At 46.9% G+C, this 20528-nt stretch overlaps 1 protein-coding gene across 2 annotated transcripts in view; it reads right to left on the bottom strand.

Annotated features, from left to right (window-relative positions):
• Positions 1-20528, bottom strand: part of LOC142245289 (4-aminobutyrate aminotransferase, mitochondrial-like) — a 192724-nt gene that overhangs the window by 154898 nt on the left and 17298 nt on the right. The window contains exon 1 of one of the 2 annotated variants that reach the window (XM_075317900.1): positions 5687-5705. The exons of the other annotated variant lie outside the window; for it this stretch is intronic. The gene's annotated coding sequence lies outside the window, so the exon portion shown is untranslated. Of the gene's footprint in view, positions 1-5686; positions 5706-20528 lie in introns of those variants that run through there. 2 annotated transcript variants of the gene reach the window in all.

The raw sequence follows: 20528 nt of genomic DNA, 5'->3' as shown, positions 1-20528 counted from the left end.
CTAGTAATTCACCAGACGAGGACGGAATCTTCATGAACCGCTCTCCACCCGCTCCAATCAGGGTACTAGCGCAACGAGAGGGATAGGACTTCCCAAAACCGTCCAGAAAATCCCAAGCGTGAACCCTGAGAGCAAGCTCACTCTGCTAGCGACGCAGGTGAGCGGGACCCGAGTACTTTAAGGCGAAAGGGATACACCAAGTGTAAACACAGTGCCAAGGGACAAGGCTTCAGACCAACCAGCAACGCCAAAAGGGAATGAACCAAGCGTGTTCGAACTAAAAGCTGCAGGGCGTTCAAGACTTTGGTTTACCTGGTGTCAGCGTCTCTGGACTGTGTGAGTATGTTGTGCCCCTTTGCTTCAAACGGGTCCCCAGCCTGCCAGCACCGAACCCCGGGACACCTTCCCCTGCCCACGGAGGAGTTAACATCACCAGCTGCCATCCCATCACTTCCGGGCGCTCTCCCTCTCTCCTAAACGCAGCAGCGGTGGTATCCTATTTTACCACGACCCATAGGTGGCATCACGAACACTCTCCAATCCACCCCTTCAAAAACCACTTTTTATTTTCGAGAGGCTGCGCGACCCTGTCTCGGTCTGGAGACCCCTCAAGCCACTGCGGATCCGGATCCGAGCAGCCAGTCGGCTGTCGCGGGGGCAGCACAGTTACGTCCACTCATATAATGACAATTATTTTCTTGTGGTTGTAACAAAGGATACCTAAGCTGCAATTCTCTATATATGAGGCATCAGGAGAACTATACTATATTTCTACTTGGAGGGATTTGCTAACATTATTATTATGCCTACTACATATTGGGATGGGATCTTGGAGATGGGAATACTCCTTTAACTGAGCATCTATCAATATGCCTGGACAATCTCCAACAAGCTTTTGTATTACAGACTGGCAGTCATAAAAGATGCGAAACAGTTGCTACAAAATTATGGAGAACATGATCAGACCAGCAGAACTGATGTCATCTCATTCTGACATCCCACATGACACGCCGAAGCCTGTTTCCACTTTCCCGACACAGCCAAGTTTTATAATTCAGACCAGCGTCAAATCATGTGGTTATAATTCTCGAGCGCTTCAACAGATCCCAGTGACTCTGAGACTGTATTTAATCATAGTGGTAAATTTAGGTCTAAATTTTTTACGTTTGTGAAAATATTGGAATTTTAGCAAAAATTGTGAAAATTTTGCAATTTTTAAACTTTCAATTTTTATGCCCTACTAGGCTTGGGAGACGAAGAAGCGCGATTTGACTCTTGGAGCACAGATTTTCCTAATATAGTTTGTGGACTCCATTTGCAGAGCCCCGGAGTGCTAGAACAGAAGAAATCCCGTCAAGTAACCACATTTTGGAAATTACACCCCTCTGGAAATTCATCTATAGATGTAGTGACGATTTTGTCTCTGGAAAACACCCATGGAATCAAATGCAGTGAATGTTGCAAAATTAAAAATTGCACATAAGTCCTTGTAGGGCCCAGTACATTGTAGTTCCCATACATAGTTCTAACATTTGAATTTGGGTCACAAATTTGCTGAATTTCTCTTTTTTTATGGGGAGGAATTGTTCTTTTGCGGGATGAGTTGAGTTCTATTCCACTTTTTGTAAGGCAGATAAAGAAGAAACAGCAATTCAGGAATAGTTTGGGTTTTTTTGTTTATTTTTACGCTGTTCACAGACTCATAAAAATGATCATAGCTTCTTTAGGTCAGTAAGATTACAGCAATATCACATTACCATAGTTTTTATATTTTGCCACTTTTACACAATAAAAACAATTGTATTCTGAAAGCTATAGATTTTTTTATAGCACTGCAGTCTTGCAGCGCTGGGGTCCTGGGTTCAAATCACACCAAGGACACCATCTGCAAGGAGTTTGTATGTTCTCCCCGTGTATGCGTGGGTTTCCTCCGGGTACTCCGGTTTCCTCCCACACTGCAAAAACATACAGATAGGGAACCTAGATTGTGAGCCCCAATGGGGACAGTGTTGCCAATGTATGTAAAGCGCTGTGGAATTAACAGCGCTATATAAATATTATTTTATTTGTTTGCTGACTGAGCTGTATGGCAGCTTGTTTTTTGTTGGACAAGGTTTTCACTGTTATTTATACAGTGGGTATGCAAAGTATTCAGACCCCATTAAATTTTTCACTCTGTCATTGCAGCCATTTGGTAAATTCAAAAACAGTTCATTTTATTTCTCATTAATGTGAACTCTGCACCCCATCTTGACAGATTTAAAAAAAAAAAAAAAAGTAGAAATTTATGCAAATTTATTAAACAAGAAAAACTGAAATATCACATGGTCATAAGTATTCAGACCATTTGCTCAGACACTCATTTAAGTCACATGCTGTCCAATTCCTTGTGATCCTCCTTGAGATGGTTCTACTCCTTCATTGGAGTCCAGCAATGTGTACATAAACTAAAGGGTACTTTACACGCTGTGATCTCGCCCCCGTCGGTTGTGCGTCAAGGGCAAATCGCTGCCCGTGGCGCACAACATCGCTTACACCCGTCACACGGACTTACCTTCCTTGCGACGTTGCTGTGGCAGGCGAACTGCCTCCTATCTAAGGGGACATCACACGGCAGGCGTCCAATAGAAGCGGAGGGGCGGAGATGAGCAGGCGGAATATCCCGCCCACCTCCTTCCTTCCTCATTGCCGGTGGACGCAGGTAAGGAGATGTTCGTCGTTCCTGCTGTGTCACACATAGCGATAGGTGATGCCAAAGGAACGATGAACAACCTGCAGCATCAACCACCAACGATATTTTGAAAAGGAGCTACGTGTCAACGATCTTTTGACGTTTTTTGAGATCGTTGATCGTCGCTCCTAGGTGTCACACGCTGCGATGTCGCTAACAACGCCGGATGTGCATCACTAACGATGTGACCCCGACGATATATTGTTAGCGATGTCGCAGCATGTAAAGCACCCTTTAGAAGACTTGATTTGGAAAGGAACACACCTGTCTGTATAAGACCTCAAAGCTCACAGTGCATGTCAGACCAAATGACAATCATGAGGTCATAGGAACTGTCCAAGGAGCTCAGAGAAAAGAATTGTGGCAAGGTACAGATCTGGCCAAGGTTACAAAAGAATTTCTGCAGTACTCAAGGTTCCTCAGAGCACAGTGCCCTCCATAATCCTTAAATGGAAAAAGTTTGGGACCACCAGAGCTCTTCCTAGACCTGGAAGTCTAGCTAAACTGGGCAATCATGGGAGAAGAGCCTTGGTGAGAGAGGTAAAGAGGAACCCCAAGATCACTGTGGCTGAGCTCTAGAGATGCAGTAGGAAGATGGGAGAAAGTTCCACAAAGTCAACTATCACTGCAACCCTCTACCAGTCGACCTTTTATGGCAGAGTGGCCCAACGGAAGCCTCTTCTCAGTGTAAGACATATGAAAGTCTACATAGAGAGTTTGCAAAAAAACACATGAAGGACTCCCAGACTATGGGAAATAAGATTCTCTGGTCTGATCAGATGAAGTTAGAATTATCACCAAAAAGTTCCAAGCGGTATGTGTGGTGAAAACTAGGCACTGCTCATCACCAGCCCAATACAACCCCAACAGTGAAACATGGTGGAGGCAGCATCATGCTATGGGGTGTTTTTAAGCTGCAGGGACAGGATGACTGGTTGCGATTGAAGGAAAGATGAATGCAGCCAAGTACAGAGATATTCTGGAATAAAACCTCTTCCAGAGTGCTCTGGACCTCAGACTTGGCTGAAGGTTCACCTTCCAACAAGACAATGACCCTAAGCACACAGCTAAAATAACAGGAGTGGCTTCAGAACAACTCTGTGACCATTCTTCACTGACCCAGCCAGGCCCTGACCTAAACCCAATTGAGCATCTCTGGAGGGACTTGAAAATGGCTTTCCACCAACGTTCACCATCCAAACTGACAGAACTGAAGAGGATCTGCAAGAAAGAATGGCAGAGGATCCCCAAATCTAGGGGTGGAAAAACTTGTTGCATCATTCCCAAGAAGACTCATGGCTGTACTGGCTCAAAAGGGTACTTCTAATCAATACTGAACAAAGGGTCTGAATACTTATGACCATGTAATATTTCAGTTTTTGTTGCTTAATAAATTTGCAAAAATTTCAACATTTGTGTTTTTTTTTTCAAGATGGGGTGCAGAGTGTAAATTAATGAGAAAAAAATGAACTTTTTTAAATTTACCAAATGGAATGCAAATGGAATGCAATGAAACAAAGAATGAAAAATTGAAAGGGGTCTGAATACTTTCCGTACCCACTATATATGACCTTTTGATCGTGTTTTATGCCACTCTGATAGCTATATGATGCAGACAGTTTTTGCTACGTTTATTTTTTTTTTACTGTTCACTGAAGTTACCCCTTCACACCCATTAGTGTGACAGTTTTATAGATTGGGTTGTTCCAGAGGCGGTGATACCAAAAATGTGTATTTTTGTTTTTACATAGAACACATATTTATTGGTATTTTTTTCCATTTTTTTTAATAACATTTACAATTTTTTCCACTTTTATTACTTAGTCCCTATATGGGAGATTACATTTCATTAGTCTGATCCCAGGTATAATGTACTGAAATGCATCAACATTGCAATACATTATACCTGACCGTATTACAATGACAGAGAGACCACCGTAGACAGATAACCCAGAGGTTGTCATTTGATTTGGGGTTAATGATTGGGACCCAATGATCATGTCTCCATTGGGTTGGAGAGGGAGCACACACCCTCTCCCACCTCCTAAATGCTGCTATCGTTATTGATCACAGCATTTTGGGAGTTAAACAGCCAGGGACAGTCCTGATTCTGACAGCTGGGTATCAAAGCTGTCATATAAGCCAAGCTCCCAGGGGTTATTGAGTGGACACAGCTTCTGCGACCGCACAATCACCATGAAGTACATGTGCGTTGATTTGCGGTAACGCACAGCAAAATAGGACGTAACAGTATGTCCAATCTCAGGAAGACTATATAATTTTATCTACATAAATATAGACAATTTTCAGATCCACTAATCAATTTTATATTAGATATTCCTTTCTTTTATTAACAATCAATTTTTTCTTTTGACAAGAAATGTTACTTGCCGATTCAATGTTGCTCTATGCTGGATTCTCTCCATTTCTTGCAAATTTATATATTGCTTGGTGGGAGGAGACAGTACTAGATTTACCATCTAATCCTTTTCATCAATCTACTATATCATCTGGTATGGTAGATCTATAGACGACTTGTTGTTCATCTGGTCTGTTGACCCTGATTCTTGTTCTATGTTGGCTTTCTCCACCTTCCTTAAAGGGGTATTCCCATCTCCAAGATCCTATGCCAATATGTAATAGGTATAATAATAATAATAAGAATATTAGAATATTAGCAAATACCTACAATTAAAAATGTAGTATAGTCATGTCTCTTACTTCATGTGCAGGGCATTGCCGCTCAGATATTCATGTATTGATACTATGTATAGAAAACCAATAAGTAGTAATTCCATTCTTCATGCAACTAGCCATCACCCTGCGCATGTAAAAAAAAACAAAACAAAAAACAAAACTTCCAGTGGGTGAATTTATCAGAGCCCGGAGAATGTGTTCTGATGGGCACTTTGACAAAGAACGTGAAAAATCATTAAAAATAAGAATTATTCTTACCGTTAATTCGGTTTCTAGGACCTTCCACGACAGCATAGGAGGTTGTCTCTCCACGCCCTAATTGGGACAGGAAGTACAAGAGGTTTAAAAGGACCCTCCTACCTCCCATAGCCAGTGTCTTACAAAGAACCCATAGCATATGAGAAGTACAACATATCCAGGAACATATGAATACAAAAAAGGGAGGGAATTCTTATTTCTCTAGTCCCTTCCACGACAGCGTAGGAGGAATACCAAAGAATTGATACCTAGGGGGGACCACAGCCTGCAGGACCTTCCTGCCAAAAGCCAAATCCCTGTTGGAATCCAGATCCAAACGATAATGCTTCGTGAAAGTATGTAGGGAAGACCACGTAGCCGCCTTGCAGATCTGCTCAGGAGAAGCCCCTGCCCGTTCAGCCCAGGAGACAGAGGTAGCCCTGGTGCGCCGTAAATCCGGTAGGTGGAGAGAGATGCTGAGCGAGGTAGGCGTCTCTAATTGCCCGCACAATCCAGTTGGCGACGGTACTCTTAGCCACCTTCCTGCCCTTATTTCGACCAAAGGGCTGGATAAACAGGTTATGATCAAGGCGCCAAGATGCAGTAACCTCCAGGTAGTGCAACACAGTCCGACGAACGTCCAAAGAATGAAACACTTCCTCACCCGGAGTCCGGGGATGCTGACAGAAGGAAGGTAGGATGATGGACTGAGAACGGTGAAAATCCGAAACCACCTTGGGAAGGAAGGAAGGATCCAGCTGAAAAACAATGCTGTCATCTCTGACGGTCAGGTAAGGCTCCCGAATAGACAAAGCCTGAAGTTCCCCGACTCTACGAGCAGACGTAATAGCCACAAGAAAGGCAGTCTTGTGAGAAAGAGAACGAATGGTACAGGACGACAGTGGCTCAAAAGGTGACTGAGAAAGTCCGGTAAGGACCACATTGAGATCCCAGCAAGGCGTCACGACCCGCTGACGTGGACAGAGCCTACTAGCGGATACAAAGAACCGGCGAATCCAGCGATGATCCGCCAGAGCCGTGTCAAAGACAGCACTGAGTGCTCAGGGTGCTAGGCCGAAGGCCTAAGTCCAATCCACTCTGGAGGAAGTCTAGAATCTGCTCAACATTAGGCCGGAGTGGGTCCGGAGGCCGAGAACCACACCAGGAGGAAAATCTCTTCCAGATTTTGTTGTAAATACTATTAGTCACTGGTTTACGGTTCTTCTGTAGGGTAGCCACAACTTTGTCAGATAGTCCTTGGGCCTTTAGTGCCCGGGCCTCAGAAGCCAGGCAGCCAATTTGAGGTTCTGGGGATCCGGATGGAAAATCGGACCCTGGGATAGTAAACTGGGGTCTGAACCCAAGAGGACCGGACCGTCTATCCCGAGAGACATGATCAGACTGAACCAACTCCTCCGAGGCCACAGTGGGGCTACCAGGATAGTTGTGACCCCATCGTCTCTGATCTTCCTCAGGGTCCGTGCGAGAAGAGGAAGAGGGGGGAAAGCATAGGCGAGGCAAAAGGACCAGTCATGGCAGAAGGCGTCCACCCCCAACGCCTTGCCCCGAGGGTTCAGGGAGAAAAATGTTGCGACCTTGCGATTTCCTGCTGAAGCAAAGAGGTCCACTTCCGGAGCACCCCACCGTGCCACCAGAGAGCAGAACACCGCCTGATCCAGACTCCATTCCCCCGGATGAACATCCCGACGACTCAGGAAATCTGCCTGAAGATTTAGTGAGCCCTTGAGATGCACTGCAGAAAGGGACAGCAGTGATTGTTCCGCCCATTGAAAGATCCGGGAGGACACTGACTTCAGGGCGCCTGAGTGTGTACTGCCCTGATGGCGGAGATGTGCCACTGTTGTGACATTGTCTGAGTATACCAGGACGTGAGAGTCCCGGACGAGATCCTGAGCCGCAAGGAGGGCTTCCCTGACTGCCCTGAGCTCCCGGTAGTTGGAGGATTGGGAGCTGACATAAGGACTCCAGACCCCCTGAAATGGGGAGTTTGCCACCATAGCACCCCATCCTCGCAGGCTGGCATCTTTGGTTAGTGTAACTAGGGGTGCCTGAGTCCAGGCAACCCCCACCTGCAGGTTGTTGGGCCGCAGCCACCAGAGAAGGGATGAGGAGACGGGCCCCGAGAGGCGAAACCGTCTGTTTAGGGATGACGGGAGTCTGTCCCAATGCGCCAGGATATGATCCTGGAGACACCGAGAATGGGCCTGAGCCCACCTGACTGAGGGAATACAGGATGTCATAGAACCCAGAGCCGACATAGCCGCTCGAAGCGTCGGGCGAGCCTGCCTGCGAAGTTTTGATATTTTGGCTAACAGAGCTACCCTGTGGCCCTCCGGGAGAAAAGATGCCTGTTGGTCGGAGTCCAGCAGCACTCCGAGAAACTGCCGAGTGGAGGAGGGGTTTAACTGTGATTTCTTGAGATTGGGAATCCATCCCAGGGACCGAAGGATCCCTAAAGACTTTTCCACATGGCTCCGGAGGGTTGGAGCAGAGGGAGCCATGAGAAGAAAGTCGTCCAAATATGGAACCAGACAGATACCCTGCAATCGTATGAAGGCGACCACCTCTGCCATGATCTTTGAAAAGATCCTTGGAGCCGAGGAGATCCCGAAGGGAAGCACATTGAATTGGAAATGAAGCACCTCCTCCCCGTGTAGAACCGCAAACCTGAGGTATTGCCTGTGACCCGGATGGACGGGCACATGGAAGTAGGCGTCCTTCAAGTCTATAGAGGCCATCTGGTGATGTAGACCTATCAGGGGGGATAGCTGATTTTACTGACTCCATCTTGAACCGCCGGTACCTGACCTGACGGTTGAGACGCTTTAAATTGATTATTATCCGAACGTCGCCAGACGGCTTTTTGACAAGGAAGAGACGGGAGTAGTGTCCCATCCCTTCTTCCTGACTCGGGACTGGGGAAACGACCCCCGAGTGCATTAGCTCTAGAATCTTTGTGTATAAGAGAGCCTGTGAAACCTGCGACGCCAGAGCAGTGACTCGGAGACCCGGAAGAGGGGGGGGAGATGAATTCTATTAGGAGACCCTCCGAGACGATCTTCAGAACCCATTGGCAGGTGGTTATGGACCGTCACTGGGGGAGAAACGCCGAGAGTCGTCCCCCCACCCGAGCCGAGTCACTGTTTGTCCTGCTGAGGACGTTGTTGATGGGGAGGGATAAGGATGTTTCTCCCTCTACCCTTAGGATAGCTCCACCGGCCTGCCTTCCCTTTCCCTCTGGGCTGGGAGGCCTGAAGCATCGAGGGACGAAAGGACCGCTTCCTGGTGGGTCTAGGATCAGGCAAGGCCTTACGATCCGTCGCCTTGTCCAGAATATCATCTAGGGCAGGCCCAAACACCAAATCCCCTTTAAACGGAAGGAAGCAAAGCCTTATTTTGGAGGTGGAGTCTCCACTCCAGGCCTTAAGCCAGAGGGCACGTCTGGCAGAGTTAGATAGAACCGAGGTCCTGGCCGCCAGGCGGACAGATTCCACCGAGGTATCTGCCAAAAAACTGGTAGCCTTCCTAAGCAAGGGAAGGGATTCCAGTAATTCCTCTCGAGGGGTACCTTGAGAAATATGAGCCTCCAACTGGTCTAACCCCACCCTAGCCACCTGAACATCTACTTTTGGGACCTCCCAATGTAATCCAGAAGGTTCTAGAGGAAACCTGCGTCTAGGGTCACTCCGTACCCGCCTCTCAGGAAATTCCCATTCCTGAGAGACGATATCCAGAACATTGGCATGAACCGGAAATCCTAATTGTTTGACTGTTTTCAGGCCAGCAAACATTTCATCCTGGATTGAGGGAAGAGACTGCACTTCCTCTAACCCCATAGTGCTCCGAACTGCCCCAATAAGATCCCCCAAATCTTCTGAGGGAAACAGAAAGGACTGGTCAGACCTCCCAGAGGGAATTCGGGACCCTCTGAGGCGGAATCAGCGTCCTCATGATCAGACGGGGCTGACTGGAGTTTCCTCTTCTTTGGAGAAGAGGGGCCAGGAGCAGGGCCAGGAGCAGGGAGGGAGGCCAGTGAGGCCTGAATCTCCTGTTTCATCATGGACCGCAACTCGTCTATCAGGGACGGTTGTTCGGCCCTAATAATCTGGTCCATACATTGTTGGCAAAGCTTCTTGTCCCATACTGCAGGGAGCTTCCTTATACAGACAGGACATTTTTTAATCTTTTCAAATCTGTCAGGTCTATCCGGCTTATCGGACTTGTCAGCCTTCTCTGACTTCTCAGACTTCTCTGACTTTTCATTTCTGTCAACTTTCTTAGTGGCCTTGTCCTCCTAGAAAACACAGACCAGAGAGCCATAAATCATTTGCCTGAGACCTATACCTGAGGGACCATCCCCCTCCGTACTTACAGTAGCAGGGGGCACACTGGGCTCTGCAGATGCAGCTGCAGGGGAAGACATGACAGGGAGCACGGTCGAATCTCTTACCATGAATCCGACGTCTTCACGGCAGCCCTTATGCAGAAGGGCCTGCCCCCCCAGTGACGGCTAACGTTCCCCGCCTCCTGCATCCGGTCCCGGACAGGCCGAGTCAGTGTCGGCGTGTCCTCCACGCTGCCTCCGCGACCGGAAGTGCTCAACCGGAAGTTCGCTAGACCGGAAGTCCCGCCCCCGGGAGCACTTCCGGATCGCTCCAGCAGCGTGCATGCAGGAAGCGGCCGGCGGCTCAGGGAGGACGCCGGCCGGGGAGCTCCACAGCCTGCATCACCCCAGAGGAGTTCCGGAAGGCTGGAGCAGCGGTCCCCCACAGTGTGAGGGAACAGCAAGGGAGGAGCGGCGAAGGCCCGACCGATACTGCCCGGCTTAAGGTAATAGGGGAAGAAGAAAAAAAAAAAAAAAAAAAATTTTATACTGTAGTTCGCCGGCCACCACAGCATAGGAGAAAAAGAAAAAAACTCTCCATGCCCCATGGGGACAGGAAAGACACTGGCTATGGGAGGTGGGAGGGTCCTTTTAAACCTCTTGTACTTCCTGTCCCAATTAGGGCGTGGAGAGACAACCTCCTATGCTGTCGTGGAAGGGACTAGAGAAATAAAGACTAACATTGCGCAGATACAGCAAACCTATTTCTTTCACAAATACAATAGGTTACCTAGTTGGTGCTATTCACATGTCCATTTTTTCCACCAGCACAAATGAAAATGCGCCAATTCAAGTCTATGGTTCTGTAATAAATACAACAGCACACGGATGGCATCCATGTTTAACACTGCAATGTGCTTTGTCATTTATTTTTCTATCCATCAGTGAAAAACACTGATGACACTGACGGTAAAAACGGATACACACACCATACACTGATAGTGTCACATACGTGTTTAATAACGGACGTGTGAATGAGGCCTTAGTAGTCAGTGCAGTGGTCGTCACACGTGCCCACTAGACCGCAGTCCGAGGCGCACCTGGAGCTCTCATAAATCAACAATGCATGGTTTACATTTGTCTAAGTGCTCCAGCTAATAGAAAAACATGGACACGATCCAAAGACAGTCTTACAGAGCAGATCAACAAATCTGCCAGTGTTTATGTACAAGACGAGAACATTGCAAAATCAGTAAACAGCGCAAAGGAGAATTGAAAAAAATACAAATAAAAAAAATTACAGCACAATATAGTAGAAGCTCTGTGTTGTTGATAACTCCAGGACATAAATTGTTTTTTTTTATTTCCTATATTTAGAGCCTATTCACACAATATTCACATACGATTACTGTCAGTGTGAGCAATTTTAAAGTCAACGAGCCAATTCACACATGCGATTTTCCACATGGATCCTTGGCTTGTGCAAAGAGGAAAAAAAAACCAATTACAGTATGTGTTACTTTGATCCAATTGCAGATGAGTCTTCATAATTTAAAATCAGTATGTCTATTAAAGAGATCGTCCGGAATCAAAAGTGAATTTTCATCCTTAATGTCTACTTCTAAATTAATTACCGGATTTTTCACTTTATAAGACGCACCTGATTATAAGACGCACCCCCAAATTTGGTGAAGAAAAAGAGAATTTTTTTTTTTTAATGTTAAATGGGGTTCATCTTATAATGCCAGTGTCCGTCTAACAAATCATATAGGATATATGTCCCTCATAGCCCCCATCCTAAAATTAGGCCCCCTTAATCTGGATATGGCCCCCTTATATTGAATATAGCCCCCTTGTGCTGAGACACGTCTCCCTGTGCTGCCCATGGCCCCTATAGATGGCACACTTCCCCTGTGTTTGATATGGCCCCCATACTGCTGCCCATGGCCACTATAGATGGCACATCTCCCCTGTGTTTGATATGGCCCCCATACTGCTGCCCATGGCCACTATAGATGGCACATCTCCCCTGTGTTAGATATGCCCCCCATACTGCTGCCCATAATAAAATAAAATACTCTTCCCTTACCTTCTCAGCGCTGTAATCCCTATGTCTCCCTCCGTGGGGTTTAGCTCCGGCTTCCTCCACTTCCTGGTTCTTGCTGCCGGTCATGTGATCGGCACGGCAGAGTGATATCATCTCTGCGTGCCTTATCACAGACAACAGCAGCAGGAGACCGGGAGATCAGCGCTGGAGGTAAGTAAAGCTTTTTTTATTTCACTATGGGCAGCAGTATGGGGGCCACATCTAACACAGGAAGGGGGATTATGTGCAATCAAAGGGAGCACAGGCAGATATAATATGCCCTGCTGCCCCAGCCCATCAGCGCGATGCAGTTTCAGCACCACGCTGATGGACAGCGGCTGTGCATATTATATGAGCGGGACCAGGAGATCTAACGCTGCTGCCCGCAACTTTCACCTGCCCCCAGCACCGCTCCAGAGCGGACCCTGCAGTATTATATATATATATATATATATATATATATATATATATATATATATATATATATATATATATATATATATATATATATATATATATATATATATATATATATATATATATATATATATATATATATATATATATATATATATATATATGTATACCCCCCGTATATTCGGTTTATAAGATGCACCCCCTACTTTCCCCCAAAACTTTGGGGAACAAAAGTGCGTCTTACAATAGAAAAGTACCATATATTTCGCCTTATACTTCAATTAATAATTCACTCCTGTTCCCTCTGTAACTTAAAGGGAACCTGTAACCAGGCTTTTCCATTATAGGCTGCGGCCACACCCAGTGAGCTCTTATATACAACATTCTAGAAAACTGTATATAAGAGCCTAGGCCGCTGTGTAGAATGTAAAAAACACCTTTATTATACTAACCTGTGGGGCAGTCAGGTCCAATGGGTGTCACTGCTTTCGGTTCGGCACCTCCTCCATCTTGTGGGATAGTCGTCCTCCTGCCCAGCCCCGTGTGCATGACGCGTCCTAAGTCATTCACACAGAGGCCTTCATAGCGCTCCTACAGTGCTGGCCAAAAGTATTGGCACCCCTGAAATTCTGTCAGATAATACTCGGTTTCTTCCTGAAAATGATTGCAATCACAAATTCTTTGGTATTATCTTCATTTAATTTGTCTTCAAGAAAAAAAAAAAAATTGTCATAAAACCAAATTGGATACAATTCCACACCAAACATAAAAAAGGGGGTGGACAAAAGTATTGGCACTGTTTGAAAAATCATGTGATGCTTCTCTAATTTGTGTAATTAACAGCACCTGTAACTTACCTGTGGCACCTAACAGGTGTTGGCAATAACTAAATCACACTTGCAGCCAGTTGACATGGATTAAAGTTGACTCAACCTCTGTCCTGTGTCCTTGTGTGTACCACATTGAGCATGGAAAAAAGAAAGAAGACCAAAGAACTGTCTGAGGACCTGAGAATCCAAATTGTGAGGAAGCATGAGCAATCTCAAGACTATAAGTCCATCTCCAAAGACCTGAAAGTTCCTGTGTCTACGGTGCGCAGTGTCATCAAGAAGTTTAAAGCCCATGGCACTGTGGCTAACCTCCGTAAATGTGGAAGAAAAAGAAAAATTGACAAGAGATATCAACGCAAGATTGTGCGGATGGTGGATAAAGAACCTCGACTAACATCCAAACAAGTTCAAGCTGTCCTGCAGTCCGAGGGTACAACAGTGTCAACCCGTACTATCCATCGGCGTCTGAATGAAAAGGGTCTGTATGGTAGGATACCCATGAAGACCCCACTTCTTACCCAGAGACATAAAAAAGCCAGGCTGGAGTTTGCCAAAACTTACCTGAGAAAGCCTAAAACGTTTTGGAAGAATGTTTTCTGGTCAGATGAGACAAAAGTAGAGCTTTTTGGGAAAAGCCATCAACAGAGTTTACAGGAAAAAAAAGAGGCAAAGAAAAGAACACAGTCCCTACACTCAAACATGGCGGAGGTTTCCTGACGTTTTGGGGTTGCTTTGCTGCCTTTGGCACTGGACTGTTGACCGTGTGCATGGCATTATAAAGTATGAAGACTACCAACAAATTTTGCAGCATCATGTAGGGCCCAGTGTGAGAAAGCTGGGTCTCCCTCAGAGGTCATGGGTCTCCCAGCAGGACAATGACCCAAAACACACTTCAAAAAGCACTAGAAAATGGTTTGAGAGAAAGCACTGGAGACTACTAAAGTGGCCAGCAATGAGTCCAGACCTGAATCCCATAGAACACCTGTGGAGAGATCTCAAACTAGCAGTTTGGAGAAGGCACCCTTCAAATCTCAAAGACCTGGAGCAGTTTGCCAAAGAAGAATGGTCTAAAATTCCAGCAGAGCATTGTAAGAAACTCATTGTTACCGGAAGCGGTTGTTCGCAGTTATTTTGGCTAAAGGTTGTGCAACCAAGTATTAGGCTAATGCTTGCTTTACATGTTACGATTCTGCATATGATATCGTATGCGATCGTAACCGCCCCCATCGTATGTGTGGCACGTTCAATTTTGTTGAATGTGCCGCACAAACGATTAACCCCCGTCACACGTACTTATCCGTCCATACAACCTCGATGTGGGCGGCGAACGTCCACTTCCTGGAGTGGGAGGGACGTTAGGCGTCACAATGACGTCACGCGGCAGCCGGCCAATAGAAGTGGAGGTTTTAGGTTTTTGCACCCAGTTCGGACTTAGAATGGTGTTCCAAACGTTATTCCTATTTGTTAGTATTTTTTCGTTTGTGACCCCTCCCCAACCACACCTATTGCCAATCCATATCATACGCATAAATAGCCTGGGTCTCAGCTTCCCATATACGGTAGGTTTTTTAACTGCATGAGAGGACACACACAAGCTAGGGACCCCAACGTAGAGAAATACTTTGGCGTAGTGTTGGGGCTCTATTGCATTGATCAATTCAGTAGCTAAATTTCTCTTTATTCATATATTCATGGCAGTAATGCAGATTCCATTTTTCACATTTCATTCTCACATATAGCTATTGGATTTTTCAAGTCAGTATTCACACAGCAGTTTCTGCTATTTCATGTATTCCCCTTACATAGTCACTGGTGTGCATACCTTATCTCCCCATAATAATAGAAGTGGAGGGGCGGAGATGAGCGGGACGTAAACATCTCGCCCACCTCCTTCCTTCCGCATTGCTGGTCGGGAGCCGCAGGACGCAGGTTAGATCTGTTCATCGTTCCCGTGCTGTCACACACTGCGATGTGTGCTACCCCGGGTACGTTGAACAACCTGACGTTCAATTCATGAGGAATGAACGACGTGCGTGCGATGAACGTTTTACCGTTCATTCCCAATCGCATGTAGCTGTTACACACTACAATGTACCTTACGATGCCGGATGTGCGTCACTTACGACGTGACCCCGCCGACACATCGTAAGATATATTGTAGTGTGTAAAGCGGCCCTTAGGGTGCCAATACTTTTGTCTGGCCCATTTTTGGAGTTTTGTGTGAAATGATCAATGATTTAATTTTTTGTTTCATTCTCTTTTGTGTTTTTTCATTGCAAGCAAAATAAATGAAGATAATAATACCAAAGAATTTGTGATTGCAATCATTTTCAAGAAGAAACTGAGTATTATCTGACAGAAATTCAGGGGTGCCAATACTTTTGGCCAGCACTGTACGTACTTTCATCTGCCCAGCTGAAGGCAGAGCACAGTACTGTAATGCGCAGGCGAAAGGAAAGGTCACTGCATATTCAAAGGGAGCATAGGGCAGAGGGAGTGGGAAGCACATACTGAGCATGTGTCAGGATTGACGATAGACACATGCTCAGAAGAGCAGGGACTATCCCAACCCTCAAAACAGATGTCACCAATGCTGATGTGTTTCAGGTTTGTGATAACAGTTGGAACAGAGGCCGCAGCGCCACAACCCTGATGATATCCGGTTTAATAATCTCCTGTGCATGATGTGAAACTCAAAAACATCATTGGAAGTATAGAAAAAAAAAATACATAAAGGAACAGAAAGTTATGCGGGCGTCACACGATGCGATCTATCGTGCGATCGCATGCGCGATCGTACACGCCCCTGTCGTTTGTGCGTCACGGGCAAATCGCTGCCCGTGTCGCATAAAGTCGTTTAACCCCCGTCACACGTACTTACCTGCTGAGCGACCTCGCTGTGGGCGGCGAACATCCACTTTCTGAAGGGGGTGGAACATTCGGCGTCACAGCGACGTCACACAGCGGCCGGCCAATAGAAGCGGAGGGGTGGAGATGGGCGGGACGTAAACATCCCGCCCACCTCCTTCCTTCCTCATAGCCGGCGGGAGCCGCGGGACGCAGGTAAGCTGTGTTCATCGTTCCCGGGGTGTCACACAGTGCGATGTGTGCTACCCCGGGTACGATAAACAACCGGCGCAAAGAAAAATAAACGATTTTTTAAAAATAAACGACGAGTACACGATACACGATTTGTCACCGATTTGCGATCGCTCTTAGGTATCACACGGGACAACGTCGCCAACGAAGCCGGATGTGCGTCACGAAAACAGAGACCCCGACGACCTATCGCCTCGATAGATCTCCTCGTGTGACGCCCGCATTAGAGTTGAGAAGGAACGATCGGGAATTTTAAATACATGGAGATTAAAAAAAAGTGGTTAGAGTAATGAAATTAAGAAATTACCCTTTAGTTTCTAACAACCGCTTTAAAGAATGGAAAGCACAAGACTTATCAAACTCCGACCTCACACACACTGACCCCCCACATCATACACTCCAACAACACACACCACCAACACAGGCACTCCCTGACACATACTCCCCGACACACCACACACACACTCCCCGACACACCACACACACACACACACACCTCGACACACCACACACACACACTCCCTGACACACACCACACACACACACTCCCCGACACACCACACACACACACACACACTCCCCGACACACCACACACACACACACACTCCCCGACACACCACACACACACACTCCCCGACACACCACACACACACACTCCCCGACACACCACACACACACACACACACCCCCCGACACACCACACACACACACACTCCCCGACACACCACACACACACACACTCCCCGACACACCACACACACACACACACACACACACACACATATACTCCAACACCACAACACACACACTTCCCGACACACACCACATACACTCCTCCACACACACACACACACACACACACACACACTCCCCAACACACACCACACACTCCCCGACACATCAAACACAAACTGACTTTCTCAAATGAGAGGAAATAAGGTTGTGTGACCCTAAAGTTAGCATCTCCTATAAATCACATAGTGGCTTTGGCAAAATTATAATACATACATTTCTACTCAACATGAAAATACTGTAATATATACTTATATTAATCAGTGGAACAGCATGTGGATAGTGAACCACTGTATCAGGTTACACAGGTTCAGCAATAAAGAAGTCATCTATATGTTGTGCAATGTCAAGAACTTAAAACAGCAATTGGTAAAACATTAATATTCTAGCTACGGGATGACCAAGGTCTGCAAACAATATGCTCAAATTCTGGACCTTGAACAGCTTTTACAGGATTGCTTACTGAGAAAAAAATATTCTAGTAAAGCCATAAATTCCAGAAAACCAGAGCTGCTTACCGAACCAGGGGCACAATCTGTGCTCATACACATCATACATATTAGAGGGACCCTAGATCATAGATGTTCAGCTAATGGACATATTATATACATATTATATATGTCCATTATTGTACAACCCTAACTAAAATGAAGACAGTAGATATTCAGCTTTGCATCGGTGCATTTCCAACGATGGTGGTGCACTGTTTGCTGCTTACAAATACTGAGGTAAAAACTCTAACACTCAATGGCGGAGGGCGGAGTCAGGCCGAGAACGATGCCGGCGGAGGGCGGAGTCAGGCCGAGAACGATGCCGGCGGAGGGCGGAGTCAGGCCGAGAACGATGCCGGCGGAGGGCGGAGTCAGGCCGAGAACGATGCCGGCGGAGGGCGGAGTCAGGCCGAGAACGATGCCGGCGGAGGGCGGAGTCAGGCCGAGAACGATGCCGGCGGAGGGCGGAGTCAGGCCGAGAACGATGCCGGCGGAGGGCGGAGTCAGGCCGAGAACGATGCCGGCGGAGGGCGGAGTCAGGCCGAGAACGATGCCGGCGGAGGGCGGAGTCAGGCCGAGAACGATGCCGGCGGAGGGCGGAGTCAGGCCGAGAACGATGCCGGCGGAGTCAGGCCGAGAACGATGCCGGCGGAGGGCGGAGTCAGGCCGAGAACGATGCCGGCGGAGGGAGGCAGAGAACGATGCTGGCACACGGCGGAGGGAGGCCGAGAACGATGCTGGCAGACGGCGGAGTCAGGCCGAGAACGATGCTGGCAGACAGCGGAGGGCGGAGTCAAGCTGAGAACGATGCTGGCAGACAGCGGAGGGCGGAGTCAGGCTGCCAATTAAGCAGGCAAACAGCGAAGGGCGGAGTTAGGCTGATAATTAAGCAGGCAGACAGCTGAGGGGCTCTGTTCCAACAACAGCACTTCCAGCCTCATTTGCATAGTACTTCAAAAGTGGATTTCTCTGCAATATAGCAGCTTATTTGGTTACTAATGACATGGATTCACTAGTGTACTTATAACACACACAGGAATGAGTTGACAGATTCCCTTTAAGCCCTTCAGGATATTGAGATATGCCAAGTTGTTTGGCAGGGGTCCAGAGCTTAAGGTCATTATGGGATCTTCTTTCATGAAGTTAAAGAGGGAAAAAAAAAAATCAACAAACATTGACCTAGAAGGACAGAAAAAAGCCAATAAAATAAAAACAAAATAAACCCCTAAACCTACAGGGGCACCCTGCTGCTGGGAGCACTCACATACATATGCTGTGTCCCAGAAATAAACGTTTTGTTGGTCGGAAAGCCAGATATTAGGATGCTGACACTAAAGTTCCATGTTGTCAGAGTTGGGTAAGGGTACTTTCACACATCCGGATTTTTGCTCTGCGGCACAATACGGCGTTGTGCATAAAAACCGCAACCGGCTTTTGTAACGCCGATTGCGGGTTTTTTTGCATTGACTTACATTAGTGCCGCATTGTGCCGCAGGGGCTTGCGTTCGGTCCGGTTTTTGCCGCATGCGGCAGATGTAGCCGATGCGGCGGCCGGATCGAACGTTCCCTGCAACGTTTTTTGCTCCGGCAAAAAACACCGCATCGCGCCGCATCCGGCCGCTGCGGCGCATTTTTCAATGCATCCCTATGGAGGCCGGATGCGGCGCGATGCGGAAAAACCCGCATCCGGTCGCCGCATGCGGTATTTTCCACTGCGCATGCTCAGTAGCATGCCGCAACCGGAAAAAACCGGACCGGCCGCATGTAAAAACTTATGCAAAGGATGCGGTGTTTTCACCGCATCCGTTGCATAGTTTTCACAGCCGGATTGAGCCGCAGGGCTCAAACCGGATGTGTGAAAGTAGCCTAACGCGATTTACAACTATGATATGACCCTGATCCAGTGCCGACTGCTCATAGAGCAGAAGTACAGTCCTCATAGAGGCGCCCCCTCCTCCCCCGTGTATATAAGGGAGCCAGTCTATAAATCCCCGGCTCACATTCCATAGATGACTGCAGATGGAGAAACGCGGATCAGTAATGGCATAGCAGTACACAACTGTGTGAATGCAGCAAACAGTCCTATGAAGCGCCGGCAGGCCAATGACACTGCTGGGTGGCAGACGACCATTTGGTATTCCAATGTCTTGTCTTAAAATAAGAAAATAATTACAAACACGTTTTATCATGCTGAAAATATTTGATTAATTCCGAAAGATTTTCCCCAATAATGTTAGCGTTTCTGATTGACTTCCACCATACTCGGTACTCGAGTCGCGCCCATCTGAGCATCCAACTGCTTGTTACGAGCACGGTATTGCTTGCTCATCACTATTTATTACAAAGATTTAAAAACTGCAATAAATCAATCAAGAACAACGTAAATCGCTCAACGTGAGTATTGTAACAAGTGGTTCTTCCAAACTCAACATAAAATTACTCAACTCCTTAATGATAAATGGCTTCATACTTAGTAGAGACACTTTGGCTGCAGACATGATGCCTCGCCAGACACCAGCTTCTGGCACCGTTCCTGAGGGATTTTTAGCCTCCTGCCGAGCACAAACAAGGAACAGGATATAAACGATACAAAATGGATTACGGTAGATGTTCCTAGAGATACAATCGGAAGCAAAGTTCAAAGTATAAAAAAACTGGCTACACTAGCTAGACGTGGCAGACAGAGGAAGCTACCGCCGGCTGTCACCAGATTCCTGGGAGGCAGGTAGTCAAAAAACCCTCGAAGGACTGCAAAAGACCTGCTGCAAGAATGGGTGGCAAGAGACAATGAGGCCTCAGTAT

Source organism: Anomaloglossus baeobatrachus, chromosome 7 (assembly GCF_048569485.1).
Source record: "Anomaloglossus baeobatrachus isolate aAnoBae1 chromosome 7, aAnoBae1.hap1, whole genome shotgun sequence".
In the NCBI taxonomy this organism is placed as follows: domain Eukaryota; kingdom Metazoa; phylum Chordata; class Amphibia; order Anura; family Aromobatidae; genus Anomaloglossus; species Anomaloglossus baeobatrachus.
This window is presented reverse-complemented; position numbering and strand designations above follow the sequence as displayed.